Source organism: Crocuta crocuta, unplaced genomic scaffold (genome assembly GCF_008692635.1).
Source record: "Crocuta crocuta isolate KB4526 unplaced genomic scaffold, BGI_CrCroc_1.0 scaffold282, whole genome shotgun sequence".
NCBI classification, from domain to species: domain Eukaryota; kingdom Metazoa; phylum Chordata; class Mammalia; order Carnivora; family Hyaenidae; genus Crocuta; species Crocuta crocuta.
In genome coordinates, this window is record NW_027529174.1 from 1,530,303 (window position 1) to 1,539,555 (window position 9,253).

A 9,253-nucleotide genomic window follows, 5' to 3' on the forward strand; every position below is an offset into this window, starting at 1 on the left:
ATACTCTGGTTTCTCTTCAAATCATATAAATCTTTTACCTTTTACTGAACATTTTTGGGGAAAGGAACAACTTTGAATCTTAAGCCAATTTTTTGAATCCTTGTTTCAGCAAGTTTGCAAAGAAAAAAAAGAGAGAGGGAGGGAGGGAGGGAGGAAAGAAGGAAAAAGGGGGAGAAGAAAGAGAGAGGAAAAAAGAGAGTGGGAGGAGAGAGGGAGACAGGGAGAGGGAGGAAGAGAGGGAGAGAGAAAGAACAGCGAGCATGGGCTAGGTAGGCTAGAGAACTGTTTCTCCCTCTCTCTGTTGCTTTGAGAAACCACTTCTTTTGAATTTTGCCTGTAAAATGAAGATGTTGGACTAGTGATGTCTAAAACTGTCAGCACCTTAGAAATCTAGGATACTTTTTATTCTGTTTGAAATTTCAAATCATGTGTAGTTTTTCCTAGTACAATTATATATTTAAAAATTTTTTTGAAGTTTATTTTTGGGAGAGCGCACACTCATGCACGCATGCAAGCAGGGAGGGGCAGAGAGAGGAAGAGACAGAATTCTCAAGCTGTCAGCACAGGAGATTTAGGGCTTGAATTCACAAACTGTGAGATCATGACCTGAGCCGAGATCAAGAATCGGACGCTTAACCGACTGAGCCACCCAGGTGCCCACAATGATATATTTTTAAGTTCAATATATGTGACATCCCTAGTTTCTTCTCTGTGGCTCTCTTTTGCCCCCTGTTTAGATGCACCAGTAGCCTTTAAACATAACTGGCCTCAAGACAGGTGTTGTCTATGGGACCCCTGGCTGGCTCAGTCAGTAGAGCATGCTACTCTTGATCTCACGGTTCTAAGCGTGAGCCCCACATTGGGTGTAGAGGTTACTTAAAAATAAAATCTTAAAAGGGGCGACTGGGTGGCTTAGTCGGTTAAGCATCCAACTCTGGATTTCCTCTTGGGTCATGATCTCACAGTTGGTGAGATGGAGTCCCATATCATTGGGACTCTCTCCTTCCCTCTCCCTTTGTCCCTCTCTCCCCACTCACACACGCACTCTCTCACTCTCACTCAAAATAAACTTTAAAAACATTTAAAAAGTAAATAAAACCTTTAAAAAGAAAAAAAAAAGATTGGCATTGTCTGAAGACAGGGATTTAAGGCCTGGTCTAGCTCTATTAAATGCAGGATCATCTATCCTTGCTTCCATTTGGACCCTGACCTTTCGTTCTGGTTCTGACAAACTGGAGCACAACGTCTTATCCACTATCGTATCTGCAGCTTGAGGCTTGGAGATGTTCCCGAAGTGCTGAGAGAAGGAAGGGAGGTGAACAAGGCAACCCCAGAATGAGCTGGGCTCCTTCCTACCCTCTCCTGGAGCCCAGAACACACTTTGAACAACTCTCCCCTGTTCCTCTTCCCTTCAGCCCCACTGGCCTCCTTGAACCTTGGCTACTCTCCCCCTCGTGGTTCCCTGTTCTCCTTGCTGTTCCTCTTCTGAAAAACTGTCCAGTAACCTCCATCCCTGCCTCTCATTCCCACCTCTCCTAATCCTCATCTAATCCTGTTGTCCTTTCTTTTTTTTAATTTTTTTAATTTATTTATTTTGAGAGAGAGAGAGAGAGAGCCAGGGAGGGGGCAAGGAGAGAGGGGGAAAGAGAGAGAATCCCAAATTCGGGGCTCAAACTCACAAACAACCCTGAGATCATGACCTGAGCCAAAGGGAGGGGCAGAGAGAGAGGGAGACACAGAATCAGAAGCAGGTTCCAGCCTCCGAGCTGTCAGCACAGAGCCAGACGCAGGGCTCAAACCCAGGAACCGTGAGATCATGACTTGAGCTAAAGTCAGATGCTTGACAGACTAAGCCACCCAGGTGCCCCATATATCCCTAACTTTTAAGCCTATCTTCATATATATTTTTTTATTTTATTTATTTATTTATTTATTTTTATTTCTAGGAGAGAGAGAGAGAGAGACAGTGTGAGCAGGGGAGGGTCAGAGAGAGAGGNATCATATATATATATATTTTTAAATGTATTGTTTATTTAAGTAATCTCTACACCCAACGTGGGGCTCCAACTCAGAACTGTGAGACCAAGAGTCACATGCTCTACTGACTGAACCAGGCAGGCACCCCCCCAATCTATTTTCATATTAAGATTAATTACTTTCTGGCTAAGGAAACCCTTATTGTCTTCTATTGCATTTAAAATACGAAAGACCCAGCATCCACGTTTTAACCTACAAAACAACATCAATTTAGGGGCAGGGGTGCTTAACTTAAAAGACAGCTTCTGGCAATCTTTTCCTTCCTTCCATGGAGAAGTAAAAAGCTCCCAGTCTGTGCTCCCAAAGTGCCATGAAAAGTATACGCGTACATATTCTCTTTCCCGTGTCTTTCTCACCTTACTTCAAGAGTCTGGAGATAAAGAACCGTTTGTATGTTCTCAATATGATAATATTCCTTCCATAGTCAAGAAAAATCAAATATCTGACAAAGTGTATCAACTCAGCCAAAGCTAAAACCTGACACTGGTTTTATCAATAAATGTTTCTTAGATGAGTAAAACTGTACCTTTTCTTTATTTGTCTTCAAATAATCAGTTAACATACTAGAATGGCTAAAAGTAAAAGAGTTGGCAATCTGAAGTATTGAAAAGAACAGGGCACCTGGGTGGCTCAGTTGGTTAAGCTTCCAACTTCAGCTCGGGTCATGGTCTCAGGGTTCATGGGTTCAAGCCCTGCATTGGGCTCTCTGCGGTCAGCACGGGGCCTGCTCTGGATCCTCTGTCCCCTTTCTCTCTCTCTCTGTCCCTCATCTATTTGTTCTGTCTCTTGGAAATAAAATTTTAAAACTTTATAAAAAAAAAAGAATGCTAAGCACCTGGAACTCTCATATATTATTGATGGAAAATGTTGGAATTGGTTTGTGTATTTCCTACAAAGACACATGGCATATAATCCAGGTATCCTGTTGTTAAAAAAAAAAAAAACCACAGGTCCAAAATGGCATCACTTAAGCCAAGTTTCAACCTCCTCCATAAATGTAGTCTTAACTGATCAGTCAGGAATTTTCTGATCAGCATCAATGAGGTAATTTGTCACATAGGCCCACATCCCCCATTTCTCCCCCAAAAAGATGAGGTAATCTGCATGATAAGATTCCTGCCCTTTGCACTAAGGGAAGATGACTTTGTCTGAAACAATCTTTTCTTCCCTTTTGCTAATACCTTCCTTGCCCCACCCTCCCATTCCATATAAATATTCCATTTTGTACAACTCCTCAGTGTTCCACTGAGAGGAACTGCTCAATTCATGAACCGATTAATAAAGACAATTGGATTTTCAAACTTACTTCGTTGAATTTTTGTTTTTTAACAGTTTTAATGCAAGAGAATTGAACATATTTACCATGCAAAGACCCTGTAGGAAAGTGTCCAAAAACTAAGGACCACCCAAAAGTCCAATTGGTTAGCAGATAAACAAATTTTAATACACCCATACAATGGAATAATAGTGTCAGGGAACTAAAACTTTCCCTTTACTCTCTTAATTTAAGTAATTCAGGCCCTGTGAATTAGACTGACAAAGACAGATTAGCAAAAGATAAAAGTTATCATCCTTTTTGTTAAGGTATGTAAAAGTGTACACAGTAAACTGACACAAAGGGGCTTAGAATCTGGGTCTTATATATCATCCTAATAGGGGCAGAGGAGGAGGAGAAGGACACTTATGGGAAAAGTAATGACTTCTTAATAATGGCAGGTAGTGGAAGAAAGGGCACTTAAGGGAAGAACAAATGAGTTTTTAGAAAGATAAATGGGCCTCAGGAGAAGATTCGAGAGATATGATTGTTTTGTGACAATGTGTGATATGGTGTGGAGACCTCTCATCTCCTGGGATAAGTGATAGGAGTCTATGTTTCTGGTTGATCCCAGGGACAGGGGTTATGACGATTGGAGTTTTTTTAAACTAGTTATGAGAGGCTCTGCATTTAGGTAGATGAGAGATTTCAGAAACTCAATGGCTTCTAAAAATTTTTATGCCACAGTGAGTGGCATATTCTGGACCTTCCAATGGCAATAAAAAGGAACTAGCTATGGGGCAACTGCATAGATGAATCTCAAGAGCATTACACTAAGCAAAAGAAGCCAGATACAAAAGGCCACTTACCTTATGATTCCATTTGTATAACATTCTGGGAAAGGCAAGTCAGTTAGAGACACAATCAGATCAGTATTTGCCAGGGGCTGGTGGTTAGGGAAGGGGATTGACTATAAACAGATATAAGGGAATTTGGGGGGTAATGTCAATGATTTATATCTTGGCTAGGTGATGGCTACACTACTGTACAGACTTCTCAAAATTCACAGAAATGAACGACTTAAAAGGGCAAATTTTACCCAATGCAAAGTATACCTTAATAAGCCTGACTTTTAAAAATTATGGCTGTAGAGGGGTTCCTGGGTGGCTCAGTCCATCAGATGAGCCTCTGACTTTGGCTCAGGTCATGATCTCACGGCTGTGAGTTCAAGCCCTGCACTGGGCTCACTGCTGTCAGCGCAAGGTTGCTTCAGATCTTCTGTCTCTCTTTGCTCCTTCCCTGCTTGTGCTCTCTCTCTCTCAAAGATAAACAAATCTTTAAAAAATTATAGTAGTAGGGGCTCCTGGGTGGCTCAGTTGGTTAAGCATCCCACTTCAGCTCAGGTCATGCTCTGATGGTTCATGGGTTCAAGTCTCCCACGTCAGGCTCTGTGCTGACAGCTCAGAGCTGGGAGCCTCCTTCAGATTCTGTGTTTTCCTCTCTCTGCTCCTCCCTCCCCCTCTATCTCAAAAATAAATAAGCATTAAAATTTTTTTAAAAAATAATAGTAAAAATAAATTAACATATACCTGTAAAGGATAGACATGAGTTTTTCTTTGGGTTATTTGTCTGCATTTGAGTTATTTTGGAAAGTGTTTGAAATCCTTTCACAAAATGTTACATCTGAGAATGATGATTTTTATCCTAAAACAGTCTCCACCAAATTATGATAAAAAGTCACTCTTGGGGCAACTGTGTGGCTCAGTCTAAGCATCCAGCTCTTGATTTTGGCTCAGGTCATGATCTCACAGTGATAGGATGGAGCCCTGCATCAGGCTCTGCAGTAAGGGTGGATCCTGCTTAAGATTCTCTTTCCCTTTGCCCCTCTCCCTGGCTCTCGCATGCATGCTCTCTCTCTCACTTTCTCTCTCTCTCTCAAATTAAAAAAAAAAAGTAACTTCTTATCCCAAAAATTATTTTATTTCACAGATATTTACAAAGCATCTCCCTCTGTTTAGGGCACACAGGTAGGAGGCAGGTAAAGAAATATAAACCAGGTTTTGACCTTCACCAGATTACAATTTAGCTGAGAAAAATAAAATCCTGCTTTAGTAAAAGAACAGACAATAAGAGCTTTTCGAGTTTGGAAGAGAAATTGCTTCCAGCCAGGCAAAGTTTCAATGATGCAGCAGAGGATGTCTTATAGGAAACTAAGCTGTCCACAGACTGCCTCTAGTCCAAAGTCTAGAGATTGGTTACCTTAAGGTCATTCCTAATGTATCATTCCAGGAGGAGGAGAGACCGGGTCTCTGCTGAAAGATAAAGAGGCAGGAGCAGAGATGTGGGAAAGAAAATCAGGTAAACCAGGGGCGCCAGTGGCTCAATTGGTTAAGTGTCCGACTTCTGCTCAGGTCATGATCTCATGGTTCATGGGTTTGAGCCCTGTGTCGGGCTCTGCGCTGACAGCTTGGAGCCTAGAGCCTGCTTCAGATTCTGTGTCTCCCTCTCTCTCTGCCCTCCCCAGCTTGTGCTCTGTCTCTCTCTGTCTCTCAGAAATGAATTAATGCTAAAAAAAAAATAATAAAAAATAAAAAATCAGGTAAACCAGAATAGAAAACCAGCTGGGTTTGGAGCAAAACACAACTGAAAGTGAAGTCCATGGCACCAATTTAGGACTGACACTCTTTCAAGTATGGGCTTGGCTTTCTACCAACAATGTCTTAAATAAGCAGTGATGAATTCACTCAGACAAACAAACAAAACAAAGACAGCACTACAATCTAATCATAATTGTGACTGTCACACAATCAAACCTTAACCAAATCAAGGATATTGATTTGGATGAAGATAAAATGTAAGTTCTTGTAGTGTGCTCAGAAGAAAGAATGTATTTCCATAAAAAACTTGTCTGCATATAATGTAGAAAGGAGGAAAATGAAGAGAGAAAAGTTGGCACTGTTGACCTAACACTGTCCAGAGAGGACTGAGACACTGAATGTGGCTGTTAGAGACATATATTCTGAGTTTAGGACAAATGACAGTTCATTTGGATTTTCCATGGCTTAGAATAGATGTCAAAATTATTTAATCTCTCCTGACATTGAGTCTATATTCACAAAACAACTTAATACTACTAATATACACCCCATACTTTGATTCCAACATGTGTATGTATATATAGAGAGAGAGAGAGAGAAAAAAAGAGAGAGAGCGGTTATTATTAACTGGTATTCTAATTTTTGCATTTTCTCCTACTACCCGCCCTCCCCAACATCTCCTATGGACATCTCCTCCTTGTCTAGCCCTCGTTCACTGAGCTCCAGCTACACATGGCAGGCATACTCCTATCTCAGGGCCTTTGCAAATGTAATTAAATTAAGGATCTTGAAATGAGGAGATTATCCTAGATTATCTTGATGTGTCCTAAAGCCACTGACATATGTCCTCGTGAGAGACACACAGAGAACACAGACCAAGGAGAAGGTAATGTGAAGGCCGAGGCAGAGATTGGAGTGAGGTGGCCGCAAGCCAAAGAAGCTGGCAACCACGAGAAGCTCAAAGAGATCTGGACTGGATCTTTCCCTAGAAGCCTTTCAGAGTGAGCATGGTCCTGCTGACACCCTGATTTTGGACCCTAGCCTCCAGAACTGTGGGAGAATAAGTTTCTCTTGTTTTAAACCACCCAGTTTGTAGCCATTTGTTTTAGCAGCCCTGGGTAATTACTATGCTGCATGATTCCATCTATGTAACATCTCAAAGTGACAAAATTATAGACATGGAGAATAGGTTAGAAGTGGTCAAGTGTTAAGAGTGGGATGTGGGGGGGCACTTGGGTGGCTCAGTCAGATCTCACAGTTTGTAGGGTCAAGCCCCACAGTGGGCTGTACGCTGACATCGTGGAGCCTGGAGCCTCCTTTGGATACTGTATCTCCCTCTGTCTCTCTGCTCCTCCCTTGCTTGTGCTACCTCTTTCAAAAATAAATAAATAAACATTAAAAAAAAAAAAAGAATGGGATATGGGATGGTGGCTTACTGAGTATAAGGATACCACAAAGGAGATCTTTGTGGGGATGGAACCCTTCCATCTGCATATAAATCTGATGAAATCTGACTAACATCTGTGGATTGTACCAATGTCAATTTCATTGTTTTGATTTTATAATTATCTAAGACGTTTTCATTAGAGAAGAGTGGAAGAAAGAGAACACAGGATTCCTCTGTACTATTTTTGCAACTTCCTGTGAGTCTGTAATTATTTTAAAATGAGCAGTTTAAAGAATTAATTTCACTTCTTTCTTTTCACTATTTTCAGTGGCAGTTACCAGAAAACGTGAAATTACATAGGTGGCTTCCATTATATTTCTATTTGATCAGTGCTGCTCTAGAATGTTATTTTCCCCCGTGGGGTTCTGTAAAGGAACTGAACAGCTTCCTGCCCTGAAATCTCAGCCTCACCTTCTATAATTGCAGTAAAAACAATACAAGTCTGGGAAGTAAAGCCATAACAGGAGGGAAAGTACAAGCTGAGTCAGACAGACATGGGTGGAATCCTGGCTTTGCCATTTAGAGTCAGACCTCTAGCAAATCCTTTAAACTCTCTCAGCCTGCCTCACTTAGTCTGGACAATCAGAATAATAATGCCATTCTGGCAGGACTCATGTGAGGACAAAATGAAATCTCAGAAGTGCCTGACACATATTGAGTGTTCACTAAATGTCAGTTCATTGCCCTTCTGTTCCAGGTTTCTCGGGTCACATTAGATCTTCTTGTTTCCAGAAAAGGGAAGAAGAGGGAAGTGATAATTAGGGCCATCTTAGAGTCTGTGTGCCATGCACAGGAAAGTACATTATTGTTTAGACATGCTTTCAGATACTTGTTTTCATACACTGTTCATGATAATCCTATGATATAGATTATTGCTGTTAGTCATTAACCTCCCAAAAGACCACCAGAAAAATTTGTTGGTCAAACAAAGCTAAATTTATTAGAATACTACAGACAAAAGGGAGCAGCACCTTGACAGAGTCTTAGTAGTCAGAGGAGGATATTTCTAGGGTTTTAGGCCCAGGTTGGATGACTTAAATAGGTCTGGGAGGGCAGGAAACTGGTTGGGAATAAGCAGAATTTATAATAGTCTAGGATTAGTGAGCATAGAAAGATGAGGGTATTAAAACAAGTATTAATGAGCAAGTTGTTAATTTTGATCAGTAACCTCTTTAAGTTGGTTCATAGTGATGTCTTTTAAGAACAAGAATTTCATAGAGCAAATAGCTAAGTTATTTTGGTCTGATCCCAGAACTGTTTAGCCCAGGGACAAAAAAGTAAGTTAGGTTCAGTTCTCATGGGTAATAATTTCATACTACATATACATGAAACGATTAATGATTCGTGGCACATCAACAAGAAACTCTGCAGCCCTTAAACATAATTATTAAAAGGACTCAAAAGTATGTTTATATTGTATGTTGATGACGTAATGTTAAATGAAGGAAATGACAAAATATTAACTTACATGGTTGTAACAGTGTAAAAATATGTGAGCATTTAGAAGAAAATGTGGTAATTAAAATAATGCAAGGATGGTGAGGTGATGTGTGTATCAGTCACGGTCCTACCAGGAAACAGAATCCACTTCTAAGTATTTAAATCACAGGGAATTTGAGGCAAGGGATTGTTTGCAGAGGCAGTGGAAGAGCAGAGAAGCCAAACAGGGCCTCCAGGCAGCTAGGGGTATGCCGCAGGTGCGGAGTTAGGGGTATGCCACAGGTGCAGAGCTAGGGGTGTGCTGCAGGTGCAGAGCCTCAGCAGGGCGCCTGTTAGCAGCAGGAGGACCCATGGAGAAGGTGGAACAGAGGTAATCACTGTCTTTGCTAAGACACTTCCCGGGACAGAGGAAAAATGTCTGACTTTTTTGTTTTTTGTTTTTTTTATTTTTATTTTTAGGAGAGGAGAGAGACACAG

The 9,253-nt window shown here is 41.0% G+C and overlaps 1 non-coding gene across 1 annotated transcript; it reads left to right on the forward strand.

Annotated features, from left to right (window-relative positions):
- On the forward strand, nt 1-116 carry LOC144226416 (U5 spliceosomal RNA). The gene has a single exon (XR_013333630.1). It is a non-coding gene; the product is annotated as a U5 spliceosomal RNA (small nuclear RNA).
- Nucleotides 117-9,253: the final 9,137 nt, after the last annotated feature.